A 24,856-nucleotide genomic window follows, 5' to 3' on the forward strand; every position below is an offset into this window, starting at 1 on the left:
AGTCGGGGCTTTATGGCAGAGTGGCCCGACGGAAGCCTCTCCTCAGTGCAAGACACATGAAAGCACACCTGAAGGACTCCAAGATGGTGATAAATAAGATTCTCTGGTCTGATGAGACCAAGATAGAACTTTTTGGCCTTAATTCTAAGCGGTATGTGTGGAGAAAACCAGGCACTGCTCATCACCTGTCCAATACAGTCTGGGGGGGGGGGGGTTCAGCTGCAGAAGACAGGACGACTGGTTGCAATCGAGGGAAAGATGAATGCGGCCAAGTACAGGGATATCCTGGATGAAAACCTTCTCCCGAGTGCTCTGGACCTCAGACTGGGCTGAAGGTTCACCTTCCAACAAGACAATGACCCTAAGCACACAGCTAAAATAACGAAGGTGTGGCTTCACAACAACTCCCTGACTGTTCTTGAATGGCCCAGCCAGAGCCCTGACTTAAACCCAATTGAGCATCTCTGGAGAGACCTGAAAATGGCTGTCCACCAACGTTTACCATCCTACCTGAGGATCTGCAAGGAGGAATGGCAGAGGATACCCAAATCCAGGTGTGAAAAACTTGTTGCATCTTTCCCAAAAAGACTCATGGCTGTATTAGATCAAAAGGGTGCTTCTACTAAATACTGAGCAAAGGGTCTGAATAGGACCATGTGATATTTCAGTTTATTTTATCCAGTTTATTTTAGCCTCGCAGACATGTGAAATATATCAGAAAGCTTGAAATATCTCATTTTATATAAACCAATTCTATGGGATCAATATCCCGCCAAATGCATTGCGGCCACGGATCAAAAAATAATAAGCGTGATTCAAAAATGTAAAAACACATGTAAAAATATATTGCACAACTGAAATATAATAATGCAAAATGATCAGAATAGCAAACAACGTGGTCACGGATCAAAATATAATAAGCGTGAATCAAAAAATAACAAGCATGAATAAAAACTTTAAACACATTAACAATTATTTTGCACGAAACTTAAACTTATGTTCATGTTTTCTTTAAAATGATGTTTTTCTTGGTTTTATTACTTTGTACTTTGTGCTCTCTTGCATTTTCTGCTCATATTGAATTTTTTTGGACAGTTGTGCTGTTTTTCTCTTCGCTCTTCTTTCCATGTTCTGCGCTTGCTCTTCCAAATGTTGCAGTTCGGGTTTCATGTAAATTAGGGTGGGCTTAAGCGTCACCATTGGTCCACTAGTTCTAGATTGACAGCTCATCCTCTAGCCAATCAATCGAAGAGGGGAGCTGCCGTCACTCCAATGCGACTCATAGCTACTGATGCTATAAACGCGCGATTAGTCGACTAATCGCTTAAATGAACAACTACTTGAAAAATCTAACCCTAATATTTATACAAGAAATAAAGATCATGACTCATCCCTAATGCAAAAATGCAACAATAAAAAAATTATCAGGGGAAAACCATGGAAGACGTATGTAAATACAAAATACTGGAATTCCATGGAGTTTCACTTTTGGAGAAGAGAATTTCTGATTCACATAAACTCCACACCCACTCCTCATTCCTGGGTGATTTTCCCAAACTGTTTCCTGGTCATGCTATCTGCGGTCAGTCAAATTCTCCCAGGGTTTCTTAAGAAAAACAAAACGATATCTTTAAAACAAACATTACATCAGATTAGTAAGAAAAAACTTGATTGTACTCGACATAGTAAGTGCCATTGGCTTATTTAGAACGATTTCAAACGAGTGCTTTTTAGTTTACGCAACAGCTCAAATGCTGTCACACAATTTGTACTTGCACTATCATTATAATGTACAAAGCCTGTAGTAATTTAGAAACTTTATAGGAAATTTGCTTGTTTGCCAAGAAGTGATGGAACATTCCGGTGACAATTTACAATTACCGTACAAACTGTTTTAGGACTCTGCCAGGGTGAGATCATCAAGTCGCTGGCAACCTCCTAAACGCACAAACAGTGTTTATGTTTCATAACAAACTTGCATTTAAAAATCAATCCATCCATCTCACCCAATGAAAACACCCCCTCTCAATCTCCCTCTCTCAACTGCTGTTGTTTCCTCCCTCGACCTCTCTGTCTAAATAAACTCTTAACACGCAATGCTACTGGCAATAAAGCCACTTCTCAGGAGAATCTGCCAAACACATCATTCATCAGAGCAAAGTGACAGAGAGAGAGAGAGAGAGAGAAAGAGAAAGATACGCACTCGGCCTCTTATTGCTTGGGCCTTTTTATTTACGATACGCACACGCACATTGCCGCAAAATGACTGTCCTGGATGTTTTCTACAAGACTTTCTCATGGCCAGGCCCTTAGTACATGTGTATTTATGTGTGTGTGTGTGGGTGTGGTTTGGTTTGGTGGGCTTCAGTCTAGTGAAAGCTACCATGGTCAGGATGTACGCCAACTGCAAAGTTGCAAAGTAGTCTGGATCCTGACCACACACCCAGAGTTCCTCCTAATAATGCAGAACGCTGCGGAAACGCTTCCCAGAAGTCTCTAGAGAGCATGGGCGGCGTGCCGAATACTGAAACGTCCCGGATTATTATAGATCAACTGAAGAGATGAACAACAGGTCGCTCGTTAAATAAACAAGATCTTGCCATATTCCAAAGACTGAATCACTTTCACTCACACACGCTGTAAGTCATAATAATCTGCAGTAAAGAGGCATGTAAGGTCAAGAAATACACAACAAAATATTATTATAATAAAGAGTTTCTCTAAATTCTGACTGGATGAGATGCATTCAAAGCTATTGTAAAATGCAAATAAATGCACAGTACTGACAGACTGATAATACTAAAAATATATATTTAAAAGTAAATATTTAAAAGGAAAAATTGGCAATAAATAGCTGAAAAATTATACTGATTTTTAATTGACTGAACTTACACCAATTTTCAATAAATTGTATTTATGTAAAAACATTCCATGAATAGTTGTTTTTATTCATACTTGTTCATTTAAATGAATAAATAAGTAAATAAATTAAAATATTCCACAATATGTATTTATTTAATAGCATTTACTTACAACCAAAATTGTATAAATAGTTCATTTTTTTATTTTTTATTTATTGTATTAACTTTTTAACATTATAAAAAAAATAAAAAAATAACTATTTAATACACACTGGTTTAATACAACTATTACTTATTAAATATTGCTTTTTTAATAGTATTTATTTATGTAAAACCAATATTCAAAACATTTGTTTTTATTTTATTTTATTGTATTTTATTATTGTATTAATTTTCAAACATTATCTATTTCTGAACACTGGTATAAATAAATAAATAAACTGATTATTGTTTTTTAATATACTGAACATTATTTACTTAAGTTCAATAAATAGTATTATTTATACATTTTTTATTATACATTTTTATTTAAAACCAATTTTCAATAAAATGTAAACTTTTTAACGTTGAGTAAATGTATTTAATAAATATAATTAATTTGAAAAAATGTGCTAACTATTGAATATTGGAATAAATAAATAAATAAATAAATGGTGTTTTGTATCGTACTGCTATTGGCGCCGTTTTATAAAAGCAATTTTAAAGTGGTTTTCCAGTGATTACAAGTGTAAGAAGGCCGTAGGTAAATCACTGTAACGTACAGCCTCGAGCGGCTTATTGCTTTAGGAAATATTTGCACATCCTACACGATCACACAGCAAAGAAATTACCAATATCGATGTCATCAAAATCTCACAGCTCCATCATCCTAACTAGAATTTTCCCGTTGTGATGCGTTGGTTGCCAAGTAACCTGTGAGGGTTTGTTGCTAAGGTTACGAGTGTCTAAATGTCAGTCTGATACAGGTCGCTTCCTGTGTCAGATGGGAAACTTGGGTGTGACGTCAGAATTTCGCTGCACAGAATAGGACAATTCTTCGAAACAAGAGCATGGTGTGGGTTGGGGTTAAAGGTTCGCGTTTGATGTGTGTACGATCAGATGTCACGAATGCATGTGTGCGTGTGTGAGGTTGTTGATGAGACCAAATTGGGCGCTGGTTTTGTATGTCGGTGCACATGCAATGTTAGCGGAAGTGCCGTTTAGTAGAAGTGGAAGTGCCATCATAGAGGGGACAGGAGCCACCACCGCATTGTGCCCTGCACTAAAAGTAAAGGCCCAGACCGCAGAAGGCACTCGGGGGCTTCCCCTTATGTGGTTCGGCACATTCACTGAACCGTCGAGATGGTGTGTGCCAAACACACACCATTTGTATGCATGAGTTAACAAATACGGTCACACATACAGAGTGACACGCTTCTAACAACAGAGACATGGCAACCGCCGCTTCAAACTCCCGTGAGTGATGCAACTAAGGCTAGAAAGATCTCCATGGCAACCGCCCTTGGCAACACGACATAGTCACCAGTTAAAACAAAACCTCCAGGCAACTAAGACAGTTTCACACATTCACTCACACACACACACAGACACACACTCATCCTGTAGCACAAAGGTTATAACAGGTTAAAAGAGTTTAGTATAAACCAGTTTATTCAATGAATCTTATGAATTATACCATGATCTCTAGAGGTTTCTGAACTCATTAACTCTTTAATCAACAACAACAGAAAAATGTGTATGGCTATATTATATTAAATATAGCCTATTATATTAAAGCTGCAGTCCATAACTGTTTTGTGATAGAAATGTGAGCACATCATGCATCCATTTTCCAAACTGTGTATTTGTCTTATCACTACTGTACACCAATAATAAGTGTATATATATATATTACACATAATAAAAAACTAGCCCCACTAGTATTATTATTATTATTTTTTTAAACAATACTTTGTCTATCTGCCCAAATAAACTTATTTTTACCATTGTGTATGAAATAACATTATCATTAGAATTATTAGAATAAACAATATTATTTAAAACTTTTTGTAAGTGTACTCTAATATACAATAACGTATGAACTACATTACAAAAGTACATTTCAGTGTGTAGTAATTTGTACCCAAAACATAAAAATAAATTACATTACTCCGATATAAATATATCACCACTATATTTAAAAAAAATTATCCTCTCATATGTAATACATCTGAGCTATCCTCAAAAATAAATTTAAAAAAAGTAAAACACTTTTAAAATGTAAAAGTTAAAACCTACCTATAAAAATTCATAAGTACAATAACACTATAAATAAAAAGACAACGCAAATCAATGTATACATTTTTTTTTCTATAACTGATAATGCTGACATCCTTGACAGCTCTGGCAGGTTCTGCTTTGCATTTCCTTTGCCGTTTTGTCTTTGTTTACTTTATCAAAAGCTGAAGTAAACAGAGCGACAGTGTGCATCTGCCGCACATCTAATGATTCAGCAGCATCTGTTTGTCTGGGAAGCGTTAACCGCCACGGGGGCGTTCACACACTCGTCACGGCGTGTGGCCTGGTGCACGTGCGCGCTCGGGCACAAGGAGTTACGCTGAAATTACAGGGTAGAGGCACTACAGCCTGAAAGTAAAATGCAGCTATATGACATTCTACAGTGGAATGGCGTGTGAACTTCTCACACGTCGTCAAAACAAGGCCGACCCCTCCCTCGACTCAACTCTCCGCATTCCTGGCCTGCGAAAAGGTGTGTGCACTTCCACAAATCATTATGAAACACTGCATGTAGTGGGTGTAACAATGTTTACATAAAGGAGAGGATTCAGGAGGAACAATCAGGTCTAGTGAAAGTGAACGGTGACTTCGAAACATGTTTGAATAATTAATCTAAACGCTAAACTGCACGTCGGTTAACTATTCAATGATCGGGAAGACCAATAGGAAGCCATGAATGCCATTCAGAATATCATTACATTGCGGACACAGAACGCTGCCCCTTTACGACTTTTTTCTCTTCAGTCTGTGGGATTTCGTAAAGCTTCATGCAGTTTTGCACTCTGCTGCTCAGACATTCAAATGTTTGCTGCTTTAAATAAGCGCTGCCATGTAAATGCGTGTCTGGGAGGGTGAGGGAGAAACAGAAAGGTTAACAAGACATACTGTATGTAAACCTTTCTTAAAGTGCCGCTACTCGTACTACACACAGAAATAATTCCATGCTCCCTTACGCTTTCTTGTGCTTAAAAAACCTGCACAGCTGTCCTTCATTACAAGTTATTGGGTGGATATTTAAAAAGGTTCTTTAAAGGGGTAAAATGATGAGTCAGAACCAGGACAAGTACCACAATGCACCTGTTCATCATAAAAATAAAGTTGAAAGCAAAAAAAAAAAAAAAAAAGGGGCTTTGCATGGCTAGCAGAATAACAGTAAGAAACATTCAGCTTATACAGCAACTACATTTAAATTTACTGCTTTTATCAGGACGTGACCAGCGGACAATAAGAGCAAGCCTGCGCAATGGACATAGTACACTATAAGGCTAGCAATGGCTATGCTAACAGTTAGCATACATATAGAGCTGAAAACCGTATGGTTTTTGCTAACTTTTGGTTAAAAACAGCAGGTAAATGGCTTTAGCATGTGCTACACTTTTAAAAACCTATTTCCATGATTTGTTAGCACAACATTTTTTCTTTTGTCAAATTACCATAGATAATTGATGTGGTTCAGATAACATACTATTTTGAGTTTCTGTTGATTAAACCAATCTTCTTCATTGTATTAACTAAATTTTTTCATTTCAATGAACAGGTTACTTTTTTACAGTGTACTTGGCTAATTTCAGTTTACACATTATATTGATAAATATGTTTTAGTGCACAATATACTGTAGTAAGGAAATCATTTTTCATGGTTAATGTATTATGTTAGTGGACATCACTGAGGTAAATGGTTTTCTTACCTGTAGCCATGGACAACAGGTGACATCAGGACATAGAAAAGAAACAGAAGACAACATTTTATTTAGTTATTTTTTTCCTCGTTAATCACCATTATCATTTATCGCGTAATTATCTTTTTAATTTAATAGAGGTTTTGTGTTTTTTCATTGCCTTGCTTTTTAAACCTTCATGGATTGATAGCACACTGAGAACAGAAAACACTCAAATACTGTTAAACAAAACAACACATCTGGACGCTACAGATTACACGGCCATAGCCATTCACAGAGAGAGAGAGAGAGAGAGAGAGAGAGAGAGAGAGAGAGAGAGCGAGAGCGAGAGAAATTAAAACACGCAAGCTATGCAGAGGGAATATTATCTTAATCTGAAAACATTTAGTTCCAGTAGATGTTGCCTTCAGATATCCCCTCTCACGCAGGGGCTTTGGGAAGCCCTGTACGCACCGTCACTCCGATTCCCCCAGCCAATGGCTTGTGAGGACTCCCATAAATGTATCTGTATGCATATTTTTCACCCTCCCTCCGTTCCTAAGCTCTTAATGAGAGAATAAGAAAGAGAGAGAGAGAGAGATCTTCGCCATTACTCTTAAAGAAACAAGCTAAACCCTGCTACCCGCCCTAGCCTGGCTGATCGCTATCTAGCAGCGCCATTGTGTCTGCGGCGTACTTGTTTTCCTTTGCGTTGTGTGTAGGGAGGTGGGCGCTGCAAGAACAGGGTCTCTTTAGAAGCATTCATGAAGCTTGCTGTCTGTAAAGACCAAAAGCTTTCTTATATACATATATATCGTTGTTTCAGCTGTGATCGAGAGATGTAGACGTACAATAGAAAGTCTGTAAACTACAACGCAAGGCCTGTTTAAGCTACAGGGTAGGGCTCTCTGTGCTTTATTTCTGGGCATTGGAACGTGACACATATTTCACTGAGTGGCTGTCTGCTTTCGTTTAGGCAACAATAATTGCAGCTTCCAAAAATAAAACGCGCGGCCATATATTTCGACTGCTGTTTATATCTGTCCAACAGCTGGTCATTTATTGTTTCTCAAGCTGCCTCAGCTGTTGCCTGAACCAAAGAGGGTGAATAAATAGAAAAAGATAGAGATAATTAAAAGCAGTGAATAACCGTAGAGGAATCATCACTGTTTAAAAAAAATAGAGTCTGAAAGAATTTGTAGTCCTATGGCTTTCCACAGGCAACTCTCTCCTGCTTTAAGTCTTTAAAGTTCACCATAATTCCTTGCCTTTCTTTTCTTCGTGCACGGCTCAGGGTATCCTGTTTACATACCTCAGGCCTGCACATGAAAGCGGGCGGCTGTAGCAACCCCCGACCAGACATGTTGGAAAACTGCTCGCACAAGCCTGCCATGCCCTCAGACCAAAAGCAGTACAACAATGGCATGGTTGTGTAATCGCAACACAATCACTGGGAGAGCTTTTCATCCATTCCTGGACCAAGGTGCCACCAAGGGTTGGGAAGAGGGTGAATGCCCAGAACACGCAAATGCTTTGGAGAACTAGGGCAAAATTGCATTAGTGTTGCAGGAAAGAAAGGAAAAAGGGAATACTGTTCATACAAACAGTTGAGATGCATATAGGAACAGGAATCGTAAGGAATTTAACGCTTATTCTACTTGACGAAAACTGCATTAGTTCGGCACACCTGCCATTGGGAAGGGAAGAGGGGAATGTCGTTTCTACAAGCGGTTGAGGTGCATATAGGAACAGGAATCGTAAGGAATTTAACGCTTATTCTACTTGACGAAAACTGCATTAGTTCGGCACACCTGCCATTGGGAAGGGAAGAGGGGAATGTCGTTTCTACAAGCGGTTGAGGTGCATATAGGAACAGGAATCGTAAGGAATTTAACGCTTATTCTACTTGACGAAAACTGCATTAGTTCGGCACACCTGCCATTGGGAAGGGAAGAGGGGAATGTCGTTTCTACAAGCGGTTGAGGTGCATATAGGAACAGGAATCGTAAGGAATTTAACGCTTATTCTACTTGACGAAAACTGCATTAGTTCGGCACACCTGCCATTGGGAAGGGAAGAGGGGAATGCCGTTTCTACAAGCGGTTGAGGTGCATATAGGAACAGGAATCGTAAGGAATTTAACGCTTATTCTACTTGACGAAAACTGCATTAGTTCGGCACACCTGCCATTGGGAAGGGAAGAGGGGAATGTCGTTTCTACAAGCGGTTGAGGTGCATATAGGAACAGGAATCGTAAGGAATTTAACGCTTATTCTACTTGACGGAAACTGCATTAGTTCGGCACACCTGCCATTGGGAAGGGAAGAGGGGAATGTCGTTTCTACAAGCGGTTGAGGTGCATATAGGAACAGGAATCGTAAGGAATTTAACGCTTATTCTACTTGACGAAAACTGCATTAGTGTGGCACACCTGCCCATTGGGAAGGGAGGAGGGGAACGCAATTCCTATATGCGTTTGAGGTACATGTGTGCATGTAGATACTGTATGGGCCATAACACTAAGAACCTGGAAATTGCAAGGAATTTACCAGTTCTGACTTCGAATCTACTTGATGATTCTAGTTGAACTGTCAGTTGTCAATCCATTGGATTTTTCTCTTGAGATAACATCACCAAATTCTGAACCAGTTTTTGATTATCAACCCTGGGGTATTTGTCTTCTGCAATGCAGCGCACCACTGACGGAATCTACTTTTGACTGTTTAAATGTCAAATGAGGTCAAGCAGAGTTTTTAAGACCCAAATGGCTGGAGTAAAGAAAAAGCACAAACGGTTTTGCAAGCGCACCACAGGACCTGCATGTGCGCAGATGCCTGGTTTGGGGTTTGAAGTTAACCAGCTGGGTTGAGGTTTTAAGGTGAGGTTTGGGAGAAGGCTTCTGGTTTGGGGTTGCTGGTTAATCTCAGTTTCTTTTTCCTTGTTCTCTTCTGTCATTCTGTACAAGTTGACAAGGCGTTTATTCTGTTGTCCTTGACCTGGCATACTTTAACTGGACCAGGGTGTTGATTGAGTTAAGACAGCTTTGTAAAAAATGGACAACTTGCTGCAAGAATGCTAGATAAGAACAATGGTAGGGAAGTGTTTTATCAACGACCATGACTTGGTTACGATAGAGAAATGCTTGAGTGGCAGCTGTTGTCACATACTTCAACACATAATCAGAACAGCAGGTCCTTTTGAGGTCTTGCAAACAAGTTTGTTTTCTCACTTAAATCCATGAGAAAAAAGCAACATGCTTGAATTTTTAAGGTTATAACAAAAACGTATTGACATAGGTAAGAATGAACTGTTGGGTTGGACTGGGGTCAGATGTTTTGCTGATATGGTCCTACCCTGGTACGTGGTGGATTTTAAGGAATGAGGTTTTTGAGCAACACTCTGGCAATCATTTACAACATCTTAACATCTTATTGAAATCGTAATCTGTGTAGCAAACATTGTGCACACACCTTTGCATTGTTTATTTACAACCTACTCGAATTCATCATTATACCAAAAAGCAGGAAATGATCAGATTACTAGATCTATCCTACAGAGGATCTCTGAGTCAGTCAGTGAGTCAATGACATAGCTCCAGGGTTCAGAAAGACTACACTGTCTGCCCATGAGTCAAAAGCCAGAGGTGGCAGAAAAATCACAGTGCAAAACACTTTCCATGACTCTTTAGTCTCAAATCTAAAGAAGCAAATTCACTAAATGGTATTTTGTGAACCGATTTTGGGCACAGTGAAATTAAAATTAATAATATTACCAGCCAATAACCTATATTATGCACCCTCAATTTATAATGATCTTTTATATGAAACCAATGAAAGTCTCTGTTTTTTCTTCATTTAGTTAAGCGTGTAGTGTCTTAGAAAAGGGACGTTTTGACAGTCCTGCTGTGAAAGTGAGGACAGAAAGGACAGTGCCAAGATAACACTGTAGCTGGACAAACACAAACATGCTCCTAACAATCACACACACACTCATTCTGCTTGTGTTCAATTGCTCATACAAGCACTTGTGTACACAAACATACACACACCTTTCCCCGCCCATTCGGCCTCTTTGTTTCTGATGAGAAGGTTCACCTAGCTTCTTGCTTTCAAAATGTCCACAATTGTTCCTTCCACGGGCCCCCTACATAAACACAGGACACATACACACACATAAGAACGGCAGCTCCATGCTGACAGACTGGGCTGGCTTAACCCGCTCTCCCTCCCTCCCAATGGGGGGAACAATCCAAGCCCGGCGCAGACACACACACACACTCCGCCAGACCTTGAGCAGCCCCCTCTTACTGACAGATCTGCAACAGTGCTCTCACGCAAGCCCTGCCTCCCCTGAGACACTTGACTGCCAACAGAAAACACACACATACACACCGAACGTCCTGAGTGTGCTTGCATACACACACATACACTTGAAAATTTCCTGCCCGCATACACAACTCACAAGTCTCAGGCACAGACATGCACACACAGGGATAAATGCACACCTGAAAACATGTATTTCACCACAAAAACATTAAACGATACGCTAACTTCAAGTACAGGTCGGAAAACACGCGCACATATGACCGTTGACCTTAATACAACTCTGTGAACAGGAAATATATTCTATCTCTTCCTGCGCACATCGCAGCACCGGTGAAAATGCAAAATGGTGAAAACAATGAGGGAGAAAGGAGGGCAAGAAAACTCAAGAGGAAGAGTACAGTGCACTGGGGCGTCCAATGACTTCTCGGGTGTCATTGAAATGGTGTCGGGGTCCAAAAAAAAACTGCTCTTACCCACAGGTTTTCTTTATATGTCTTGACTTACAATACTGATATTGCGCTCACGTTTTGCCCTTTTCTTCCTTCTCATTTACACCCCTCTCACAGAGTGTCTCTTTTTTGGTTTAGGTTTTAGTGTGATTCAACCCTGCTGTCTTTCAGTGTCGTTTGTCCCAATGGAATAGAGGAATGACTATCTATCGGCCATGGTTCCTGGCATAAGGAAGAACCAGAGAATTGGCTGAAAGTCTGCTCTTTAAGACTTCCAAGACTTTCCAAATCTTCATATGCATTTTTCCCGGTCTATCTCGACACTTTGCTTTGCTCCCAGGGACTATTTAGTCTCTTTGGACCAATGGGAAACTAAAAACTGAAACGAGACACTAAAGTCTTGATAATCTGCTACGTGTACGGTTGGAGGAAGCAGGTAGGAACGGGGCGGTAATGTGATAATAGTAAAACCTTCTTGACAATATGCCAAAGTGCTTGTCACCTCAAAAAAACAAGACAGTAAAATCTCCTTGTCAACTTCTTCTGTAAACTGTCATTCAGAGCTGTGGGGACGGGGCGTTGACACGTCTGGTAATTTTCCACTCCCATGATACGAAGGATCACTTCCTGATAAGCTAATGACAAGAGACTGTAAACAAAAAGATAGGCTAGGTGTATTACACATATATGTGTACATTACAAGAAGAGTCAATAACCCTTATGTTTTGACATACATTGAGTTTTGATGGTTTACGCAAAATCGATGAGCATTATCAGACGTATCTCATTGGTTCAAAGAAATAGGGGACAATGGTGCTAAAGGCACACCCTAAGAAAAATGCTTTTCGCTACTCCCATAGTGTATGATAGAGGATAAAATACGTTTTTATTTAACATTAATGGAGCAACAGATTTGTGTGAAAATTAATCATAAAAGTGGTTTGTTTGTTTAAAAAAATCGTATAAATGTATGAGGTGGCAAGGTGGACCTTTTACCCCACACACACGGTGCGAAAGGCACAAAGTATTGATACAAATACTTTAGCTAAAATAATATATTTTTAATAATTTCTAAGTTAATACTTGTTCAAAACAACTACTTTACAAAGTTTGCACTATTTTTGGTTTATTTTGATTTGATAAATAAAAAATGTTTTGTTGAATAAATATACTGTCATTAAATGTTCATTTTAAAAATACAGAAACAAAATTATTTTAAAAAGATTCTGAAAGGATTGAATGAGATCCCATAATAATTTCATAATGATTTACAGAGGTAACAAATAAATATGATATTTTATTTTATTATGTGATATGATTAATATCTTCGTGGCGCTGGCCTTCGTAGACTATGAAAAGGCCTTCGACAGCGTGGAGATCAACGCCGTACTGCTCGCCCTCCAACAACAGGGCGTCGCCGACCAGTACGTGGCCCTTTTGCAGGAGCTGAACAGTGAATGCGTCACCAACACCACCCTGTTCGACCGGCCACTGTACATCCCCGTCGCCAGAGGCGTCAAGCTGCGCCCAAGCTGTTCACGGCATGTCTGGTGCACGTCTTTCAACAGCTTGACTGGGACAACAAGGGTATCAGCGTTAACGGCCAGTGGCTCAGCCATCTCCGCTTCGCAGACGACATCGTCCTAATCAGCGAGTCAGTGGCCGACGTGCAGCTGCGACTCGACCAGCTCGACCAGGCAGCAGCGGTCGGCAAAACAACATCATGTCAACAAATAGAAAAGTCAGGTAGCTATTTATTATCATATTAATTATTGTGTCTCTCGCTTCAACAGCAGGGGCGCCTTTTACCCCAAATACCATACTTTTACATATTCTTCCGTTATTGAAAAACTGTTGCTTTAATTACATTGAACAAAACTGAAAATCATTTGTCTCAAAATATAGACAATAATTTTATCGATTCTCATTTGCAACATAAATCTACAACATTTTAAAAAACATTAAATATAAGACCAAATTAGCGCAGAATCAACTTTGTGTTGCTGTCTGCGATCGTGTCAAGGATCAGCCAAATTTCCACGTGCAGCATCAAAAGCGGTTGATAAGAAAAGTGCTGAGCTGAATGTTTGTGCCATCTAGTGGTTTTAGAGAATAAAGTCAAATACGCCTTTTACCCCGGTGCACCTTTAGCCCTGTTGTACCCGACTACAGTTGTAAAACTCGACTACAGTTGTAAAACTCAATGACGCCATAAATGTCTGCTATTTTCTTTTGGCACATACGTTCTTATGGTGTGTGAAATCGATAATGGATATAACTGAGGCAATAACGCAAAGGTTGCCAGATCAGTAGTAGGCCTTGTTGTTCTTGGTAATGTTCTGCTCTTGTTAAATGAACAATCAGTTCCTGATAAACAGTTATATAAAGAAAAGGGTTAAGTGTCAAAGAACTAGAATTATGACAGTTATCAATGACCACCATTAACAGTGTTTTAGAGATAACATTGTTGCAATAAGTAACCCATAAGTCGCTCAGGATAAAAAGCAACTGATGACACCAAACAATAATCAAACAAGTTGGTTAATAATTGCAGAACTGCACTTTCACTGGCCAGTCCCTGTTGGAAAATCTAGTTTAAACTGGAAACTGTGTTTTGGAAAATGCTAGCTGGTCCAAAATCAATGTGATGACCTTGTTTGACCAGCATGTGCCAAAAACCAGCTCGACTGTACTGAACTCATATGTTGGTGGTCCAAGGTTGCTTGCATATGCTAATGACCATCTTGAAAAAGCTATAAACCAATTGGTATGTTACAAAACACAGCTACCAACTATGCAATTCTTGCAGGACCCAAAGAAAATATTTGTTTCTCTGTTGCCTTGAAACAGTTTTGTTTCTGCAACTTGAGAATCACATCCTTAATTTTGACAGCTATGTTTAAAGAAAATAGAAGAGATCTTGCAAACTTGGTTAAAAAACAGTGTCTTGACCATATTTCAGATCTGAGCCAAAGTGGAAGAGTATCAGGAAACATCTTTTTCCTTTTCGAAAACCCCAGATAATGCAGAACATCCCCTAAAAGACCTCTCCTTCCTTTCTGACTTTCTCTCGGTCTTCCACCTCCCATCCCGGTCTCTCTATCTTTCCCTTTCTCCATGTGGCTTTCAAGAGATGAGTTGTGTGTGCATGTTTTAAAAAAGACAAGGAAAAGAAAACATTGTTGTGATGGCGGGATCACAGACAGATGAGTGGAAAGGTAGCATGCAGGTGAGAAGAGGAAGAAAAGTTGTGGATTGACGACTGCAGATGTATGGCAGCCTGCCGCAAACACTGACAAACGTTTCCCTTCAGGCAATACGGAGAGAACAGACAGTCAACCAACCAGCCAACCACAGTGCTGCAAAAATCCTGCTGTACTGTACTGTTTAGTGCTAGTTTGCTAAGCAAATGAAGATTGCTCGATGTTGTAAAATACTTTCTTTTGCTCTCTCACCTTCTCTTTCTGAACAAAGAGTACTTCCTGTGTACACGGAGGAAATTGAGCAACATGTTTAACAGGTTTCCCCTGCTAGGATGCCAAATGAACGAACCGTGTACGCTCCAACACATGTGTAAACACATCAAAGTTCAGGATTAAGAATAAAAAAAGTTGTCAGGCTAACTGCCTCGGGCTATCACGGAACATCACCCCCCAACTTTCAAGAGATTCACCACATGAACATAAGGAAATGACAAAGTTTGGACATTGAGTTACATCAGCCTTATGCAAATTCTTTATGGTTTTACTACTGTCACACTAACTGTAGAAATGTACTATAGCAATACTGCTATAGGGGAATACTGCATAGACTATTAAAGCCCTCACAAATAAGTATGTATCATGGTACTGGAATTCACGACTATGTTTTTTTTTTTTAAATTGTACTCTGTAGTACTTCCAAAATACCATGGTATTACCAAAGTACTGTGGTAATACCATAGTATTTTAGACATGCACAATGGCAGTGTTCTTGGATGTACCATGGGGTACCCTATAAAAATCATATACCATGTTATGGTATTCCAACGAATCCAATAAACTTTAGTTTTGATATGATTCATGTCCAAAAACAATATCAACAACAAATCTTACAGCAAATACCAGAGTATGGTGGTTATTATGCAAGGCTACTATGGTAAACTTTCATAAGGCTAAGGGTTAACCACCCTAAATTTTTGGTTTAGCCATTTCCTATTCGTTAGCATTTCAGTTAGCAAAATGACTGATAGCACGGAGATGACTCATGATTTTTCTTCCCCTACCCCACCTCAAGTCAGCCACTTCCCTACTAACCTTGGCTCACATCTACTGGAACGAGCCCAAATCTGCTGTGTGGCGTCGTGTTTTAGCGGGAAAAACCATGAAAATCACAGCATGAGGCAAGGAGTAGCCGCAAGCCAGCAAAAAGCTTAGCCGCTAACATCTGGTGGCAGAACTACACTGACTCTTGTGCCCAGTGATTCATACTTGAGTCTCATGCACACTATGAAGAAAACAAGCTGTTTGGTGCCATGCACAACATACCACACGAGTGAAATTACTGCTCTTGGTCTGCTTGATACATTTTGTTTGAAGAGCGCTACAACCTGGAATTATGAGATTACTCATCATTGCTAGCACATTAATCACTTCTTCACACTGTCACGGAATAGGGATATCAGACGTGCTGGTAGTTTGGTATGAAATCAAAATAATGAAATAAAAAATAGCAATACAACCTTTATATTGTGTTTGTATTTTTATTTAATTTGTACATTTTTTTAACAATATAAATTAATATAAAATTTATATTATATCATTTTTGATTTATAAACAAAATATTTATTAAATAAGATTAATTTATTTAATGTAAATACATTCTCAAATGTGTTTAAGAGTATATAAATCCAAATAAATGTTAAAATTATTAAATAAATATATATTAAAAGTATGAACTAAAAACTATATTTGCTTTTATGGTATAAACGTGTATCAAGAATGAAGAAATTTAACTGGTACTGGTATCTGCTAGTGATTTTTTTTGTATAATGACAACCCAATCACAGATGTTTTTGCTTTCTCCCCATGACTAATTCATTTATTCTAGTGACTACTATGGTACCTCTCTTTCCAACCTTCTCTCTCAAAAGTCAAGTAAGTCATCAAGTAAGATGTCATGCTGGCTCTTTATCATTCTTGGGCCTGTCTCCACTTGAGTAGCCAAGTTCTGTGTTTTGACTGCGATGATGCTAAAAGCTCCGTCTTGTGTTGCTGATAGGTATGCTTGTTGATGCTATCGCCACCTCAAGTGTAGGGGAACACTGCAGCACTTGTTTTCGTGTGATGAGCCTGCGAGAGCCCCTTTGAATTAGCACTGCAGCTTTACTATTTCTCTTTTTTGTAGTGGGTGTAAAAACAGTGTGTTTCAACCACATGTGGTTGTGACTTGCAAGACAAGTCTAGTTGTGCTAGTTGGCATGCTTGCGAGTCATGCTTTAGAAAGACGTGTATCTAAACAATTGTCACAAAAGAGAAACGTTGTGAATTTGAATGATGAAGAAGCTGGTTTCATATTAGTGGGCGACCTGGTTTGCATAGGAGTGCTACTGGGTAACAGAGGTTACCTGTGCCAGGATATAAATAGAGACAGCATCATCTGAATGAGAATTACCTTAGGCAACACAGCTACAAAGAGCCTTATTACGATGGTATTTCAGATGAGTGTCTCAGGAGCATAGCCTTGTCAAAGAGATGTCTATGTGTGTCTCCGTAAGCGTTTAACAAGTGAAAAGAACTTGGGGTGAAAAAAGCTTAATGCTCTGAGCTAGGTACGTTAGCAATGCTGCTCATAAGTGGTGCTATCAGAAATCCATTGGCATAAGCACTAGTTTGGCACCTAGGTATCAAGTTGAATCCCTATGTAGCTATTGAATCCTGATGAATGCATATGCACCTCATAAAGAAATCAATAAAGAGGAATAATATATTTATAAAATTTAAACAAATAAAATGTATATATATATATATATATATATATATATATATATATATATATATATATATATATATATATATATATATATATACACATTTTCAAAGATGAATATATTGTTAGGCCTGTAGTCCTGAAAAAACAAGATAAATGCATTTGTCTCTTGAATTAGTACATCAAAGTAACAGGGCGTAATGTAAACCTGTGCATGTACAAGCTCAGAATTAAGACCCCTGCTGGGATTGTTGTTCTGCGGTGAGACTAATGACTAAATGTTCACATCAAAGGGCAAAAAAAGAGAGACCGACCAACGTACGCTCTCGCATTCAGAGACGCGGCAGAACAAAAAATTGTGCAGTTGAAGTGAGGGAGTGAGAGGGGCTTTCGTCTTTCCTCTCTCTGTTCCAAAGCCTCTGGTGTTAGTCTCTACTTTCTCATGCCAACACAAATATTGATGTTCCGAGTCCATCTGTCTTGTCTCCCATCAACAAAAGAAAGGGCAGGCGAACTCTTCTAACCAAGGACAATAGGAGACCCAAAACAAATAAGGGCAGGGAAAACAAAACCTCAAGCAGGACAATAACGAATGCGGCTTTCATGCCTTTAAAAAATATAATCCTAATAATTAAATCAGGTGTTAGCACTGGAGGTACAACTAGAGTTGACAGGCCTCAGGAATACCGAGGTTTAGAAAAGACGGAAGCGTTTTTGTTCCATTTTCTTGGCTGCTTGGGCATTCCGTCTGTCATAAACAAGGAAAGAAGGAAAACAGAAACCAAAGTTTTTACAACCCCTTACATTCCTCAAGCAAAACTCAAGAAACCTACTCAGCAGTTCAAGGTTAAAAAAGCAAAAGCTTAACACAATCTACTTTCACTGCGATTACAATCTGACCTCAGTCTTTAGCTTACAACTGAAAATGAACCATTTCTCAAAGTTATCTGATAAAAGCGGCATCTCTTTTAAGAGAAGTTGTCCTTTTATACGAGGACTAACCAGCATGAGCAATAGAAGGACTAGTGTTCAAGTTCAAGATTGACCAAAAACTGTCCAAACATTTCCAAAAGGATGCCCCTTCGTGTCACAGAAAGTCCTTAATTGGCCAATTAAGACAAAAAAGAAAGAAGGAATGATGATAAACATGACTTGTCATCATGTTGAACAAAATAATACAACACTTGTGGTCTTGCGGAAGACTCATTTTCCCACTCAAGTAACATTTAAATTTCATGATACTAAAATCGTCTGTGTAGTTTGCCACCTCTGAAATGGGACACATCCTAAAACACTGTAGACATCTGAAGGGGAAGAAAAAGAGTTGATGGATAAAGCCATCAAGGTTCCACCCAAGTAGAACAATTGAGTGTGTTATGGGAAAGATAAAAAAGAGACGAGTTCCCACTTCTTTAAAAGGCAGATTTAATGAGAGAGACCCCAAGTGGTCTGAGGCCTCCACTACCTGCAGAGCCCCCATGGCGTGCCGGAATGCCTCAGGGCTCAGAGCACTAACCCTTCCCTCCCTCAGCCCTACCACCCTCACCCTGCCATCTATTTACCGTCAGGAACGTGGCGATCTCTACTTAGATAAGACTCAGAAAATGCAGTTCAGAAAAACAGACTGAGAGAGAACGCAACGAACTTTGCAGCAAGAACGAGGGTGAGGCTAAATGCTTTGAACAGGGTAGAGTAGTGTTCTCAAACGTACTGGTACTTAAAAAAGTTGACAGTACCAGCATTTCTGCAGTACCGGTAGTACAGAATACCAGGTATATTCGGTGCCTGCTTAATGACGCTGCTTTCAAACAGTCTTGCTCATGTTTGTTTGAGCGCTCTCTGAGCGTCAAAGGTCTCTTTGCGTGTTTTTACAAGTGTTCAGCACTGTAGCCAATTGGGCTGGACCCGAATATTCGAATATTCGTTCGGTGGGTTGGTATTCGAGTTTCAATTTTGGGATTCGAATATTCGTGTGGTTGTTTGTGTGTCTGTTTTTTCGCACACCTGGCACCCCCCTCGAAATGGTTCTCATTTGCGCTTGAATGTACACTATAAAATCTGGCGAAATACAATACTCTTTTTTACAATTATCTTATATAGCCTAGCCGTTTTTAATAGGATGGACAGTTGAAGGAACCCAACCTCGTTATACTGTAGATATATTTGCTTCTTCTTAGCCTATTAAAATGTTCCCTGCAACTGGAGTACTATTCTCTGTCTAGAGCGCACAACTGCTTGAGCTTATATGGACAGAAGCGCATGCCTGAGTATTTTGGTAAGCTGCGTTGCTTTGACATTGTGGAAAATAGAATAATAGAAACAAAATGTATTAGCCTTTTTACCCGTTATTATCAATCTAAATGAATCTACTGCGAAATATAGGAGCTTGTTAAAACTCAAACGTGAGATTTTACTGGGACCTCATGTCACGTTTATTGAAATATGAGCTGCGCTAATTGCGCTAGCCGCCCTAATGTTACCTTGTTCCATTTAGCCTATTACAGTTTGTTTTATTCTATATAAGGGAATTCATTTAATTTTATTTTTGAAACCGACGCGAGTGTTTATTTGAGCACTTCCATCAGTGAAACACCACACTACAGCCAGTAAAACACTGAAATAAATATCAGTAAATATTGGTAACCTAAATAATATAAGAAAGTCACATATTATTTAAAAACTTTTATTTTATATTTCCCGACAAAGATGCGTCATATAGCCTACCGTTCTGTGCTTTGAGAGGGATGTGGGACACGAGCAGGAAAGAGGCAGTCATTCTCTTTTCTAATACCTTCATGTTTTTTTGTGCTGCCAGAGAAAGCGAAACTTAAATCCCAAGCGTGTGTGAAATGCGCAATACAAATAAACTTGACACGCCTTACCATAATAACAAGCACAAACTGTGTTAAATAGAATTTGATGTGCAAGCAAAAAATGATCAGGCCTATTATATTCAAATTTTTACTGTGGTTAAGTAGAAAAAAACACTGTAGGACAAATTAAAAGCGCACCAAATGAAGAAACGTTTATAATCCCCTGCGAAAAAGGGCGAGACGTGAGTGAAGATTTAGGAAAAGAAACAAGATATCCCATGTCCAATGGAATATTGTTAAATTCGCTGATAATCGGGTGACCAGGTCACAAAACATAATACAAAACCCGTGATGCGGTTGTCAAGTTTACCGGCACAGCCCTACTGCCCGCATGAGGCGCGACGCTTCCGGCTCGCGCTGTTCTGTAGTTTATTAAAAGTTTATTAATTCTGAACATATTATCCATATTATTCTGTGCATATTGCACCAAATGCGACACTGCAGCAACACACCCGCCACGTGTGAAGTCGATTGGATGAACGGTTCTCGACATACTCAAAATGCTTTTGATTCCTGCCCTTATTAGAGAGAAGAACACGAATATCCGAAGCTTCGAATATTCAGTGTTGATTACTACCGAAGTTTCACAGCTCAAAAAATGGTATTCGGACCAGCCCTAGTAGCCAATAACAATCATATCTGTTGAGTTGCCTACCAGTGGTGCTAGTTAGAAAGTTAGTCAGAACACTGCTGAAAACGTAAACATTTTTGTTCTTTCCAACGCACGGCGTACGCTGGCGAATCCTTTCATTATAACCAACAAAGTGTAAACACAATGTCAATAAGAGATTCATTGTATAATTAGGACCACTTTTTTATTATAACGGGAGTTTTCGCAAGAGTGCAGAAATCTCTTCGTTGATGCTTGAAACCAAATGCTTTGTTTATGACCCTTTCACAATCTGAATACAAGTTTTTCATGCTGCCAAGTGCACTGCAAAGTTTCTGGATTGACAACCACATTTAAATGCATGATTGAATCAGAAACTGCAATGATTGACAGTGATAACCACAGTTTTTGCTCTGGGACTGAAATTGGTTTCACGAACTGAAATTTTGGTACCGTGACAACCCTAGGGTAGAGGCATAAAAACTTGTTTAAACATTGAAAGGGCAAAGATGAAGAAATGAGTAACAATGAACCTTTATTTCCAGGACTCTTTCTGTCTCTCTCTCTTTCCGTCATACTCTGGGCGCCGCAAAAGTAGTTTTGAAGCCAACTGATTCATCCCTAAGGTCAAATCTTAGCTAGACCAATGACACACCACATTACACTTCAGACAAGGACCATTCTATGTAGCGACTCCTCCAGACCTGACCCTCATCAATACACAACGATGCCCTGGCCCCAGTGCATGCTGGGAACGCAGTTCATACAATGTCCCATTTGTGCATCTCACCGTGGGATCGAATCTTGTGGTTTTTCTCAGTGCAACCTTCTGGATCCTTCCATCTCCCTCTGTCTCTACGGTTTCAGATGATGGGAGGACGTCAACAGAGGATCCATTCTCTGCAAAGGCGGTGTCTGACCTGCTAGAAGCCAGACTAGGAGGAATCCGTAGCCCTGGGCACGCCTCTCTGCATTTCACAGCTAGTGACGAAAATAGACAAGCTGATAAAAGAGTTACTGTACTCGTAGCCTTGATCCAATTAATACTGTTGCAGAGGGATTGAAAATAGCTTGGACTGGGCCACTTCAAGCTCCACTGTACTGCACAAAAATGCTTGAGAGTTCCCAAGACGTTATTTCCTGATATTACAGTAATTAATTATGGATAGTGAAGTAAATGACCCAGTCCCTACCCAAATGTAAATTCTTTTGACAGAGAGGCAGAGAAAACTGTACCTCACGACGCAGATAAGAAGTTAAAAACAACAAAGCAATGCAAAGGAAAGACAGGTAGGATGGGGGCAATGAAGGAAATAGGGCACTTGTCTAGCACCTCTGTTTGGATATGTCTACCACATGCTCCCAATTTGTCGCTTATCTATTTTGCTTGCTTTCTCAAAGAACTTGTGAAATGACACAGTTTTACCGCAATACCTTGTGTTTCCTGTCTGTCACAGTTTATTTATGGTGCATATACTGCAGAAACATCAGACATGGTGTCTACTTGTAGGGCCTCATGTCGCCCTCATTTCTCTGCTTCACACTTGTGTTTCCTAGGGACATTGCACACAAGCAAATGCATAGAGACACGTTTTATTTGATCTTTTAAGAGCGACAAGTGCTCTGCGCAGCTGTGAATCTTGTGGGCAGGTCAAAAATAACCTCTCTTCTTGTGGACCGTCTGCTTCATGCTTAGCTCTCTTTTCCTGCCCTGTCTCGTTCTCACTCGCTTTTCTACTCTTCCCCAAATGCCGGTTTCTAATTGCTGCTATTTTAGTAGAACAATAAAAGGAAGCTTAGCAGGGGGCACCAGGCTGGCACATTTGGGGCTCTGTCATGCCTTTGGTGGTCCGTTTGTTTGGAGGGCCGATTTCAAATGAAAAATGTAAAACGGTGGTGGAGAAGGATGAAAAGACTTGATGAATTTCCACACAATGCATGGCCAGTTCTTCAAAGGAAAAGGAAGTTCGAGTCTGGCAGCGAAATTATGACAGGTCGGGGACCTTTGAGATGACACTAGGTTAGACCTTCTGTCCTGCAAAAACACCCGTCTCTAAACTGGGTTATTAATGAGTCTCTCAAATCCCCATGCAGACTGGGCAAGTTCCCTGAACAAGGTAGGATGTTGCCAGGAACTCCATGTTGTCTGATTCAGCACTCTTAATGCCAAACCGTGCCTGTTTGTCTTCCTTGTCCTCTGATGGTGTCAAGATGACTCCCAAAATATTTCTCATAAGGCCCTTTGTCTTTTCACAATGAAATTCTCTGCATGCACCTCATAGCTGCCACGCTTACTCAGCAAAGAGTTCAAGAAAAGACACATGCTTGCTGCCACTATCATGTTCAAAAAACAAGATAACAGAGTCTAAGATAAAGAACTCTGACCTGAGACAAGTCTTCTTAAACAATGTACATGTTTTCTGAATTAATAATAATAATAATAAATAAAAAAACTACAGCCACCATCAGGGGTTATGTCAGCAAAATATAATACTACATCCAGATTGTGTGTTAAAACCATGAGGGTATGTCTCATCATTTTATAATCATCTAGAAATGATAGCAGAGGACAGCAACACATGTCCTCTGGGCTTTTTTCTTCCTGTGTACCTGCTTACCGAAGACAATGCAATACCTATTTTTGACAGGTGGATAAGCTAGTCAAATTCAAATTCCACAATTGTTACAAAAAAAAAAAAACAATCTCGCCAGAACTGATTACATCTGCAAAACAGCTTTGTCCACTGCAAAATATCCTATTCTCAACTAGTATTTCTGTCTCATTTTTCATTTCAAATGTCTGAGAATCATTGATAAAAACAATGTTATCTTGTTTTAAGAATATTTAGAATATTTTTTGACTAGCAAAACAAAGCAAAAATAAGTCATTAAAAATCATTACGCCGTTTTACACTGTCTACCTTCAACACCACTTCACAACCCAGGCTAAAATTCAAAATCAATCATTTAATGACTAAATTTCTATGGAAAATAAACTCCAATGTCTGTTAGACAGACATTATGGATGGTCTTGTTCTGGGAACTTCTGATTTATCCTTCCGTTGAGAGGTTTCCCCTCTATATTATTCTTAGAAACTTGATTAATTCCACGAGAAGATCCTACGTCACTCCTTGCAAGGTCATGCTGAGATGTTTTTGTGAGCCTTTTCTAAAGACATGCAAACAAACAAGCATTTATTGGGTGAAGATCTGAAGCCCTCAGAAACTCACAAAGGTCTATGCATATTATTCCAAAGTCAGAAAAAAAGTAAAATGGAAGAAAAAAACAGGCCTAATTTATGATGTCAAGAAAGTTAAGGAACTCAAACAAGACTAGCATGTGATCTTTCAGCTGCCTTGTAAGTTTTCACAGAGATAATAAACATGTCAGCTGAAGTCACAAGTTTCTAGCACATCATCCATGTGACATGGACCTTCTGGTAAACTGTGTAAGGAAACAAATTCATTCGAATTTTACTCAAGATGCTACATGAATTAATAAAGGTAGAATACCACTAAGACTAAGACGGAATAATTCTGAGAAGCATTTTCACACATTTGGTCTGAAAACCGTGAATCATGTAATCAAGGGTGATTTGTGGAATTGCAACAAACGCCACTTCCTCTGGCTTCATTTGCCTTTAACCTGGTAGAAAGGACCTCAATGATTGTGACAGCGAACTTATAAAATGAATTAATTTAACTAAAATTCATTGGAAAGCAATGATTAATCAGTGACCGTTTATCTGAGTGGAAGCTTAACATTTAGCACACATATTCACTCACACATATGACTCACTAAGCAGTAATACTTGCACAAGTTTCAGTCCTGCTTG

The 24,856-nt window shown here is 39.3% G+C and overlaps 1 protein-coding gene across 1 annotated transcript in view; it reads right to left on the bottom strand.

Moving 5' to 3' along the window:
• The window catches only part of ahr2 (aryl hydrocarbon receptor 2), a 62,028-nt gene that overhangs the window by 25,365 nt on the left and 11,807 nt on the right, over positions 1–24,856 (bottom strand). The gene's annotated exons all lie outside the window — the stretch shown is intronic.

The sequence above is a fragment of the Rutilus rutilus genome (genome assembly GCF_951802725.1).
Source record: "Rutilus rutilus genome assembly, chromosome: 8".
NCBI lineage: Eukaryota > Metazoa > Chordata > Actinopteri > Cypriniformes > Leuciscidae > Rutilus > Rutilus rutilus.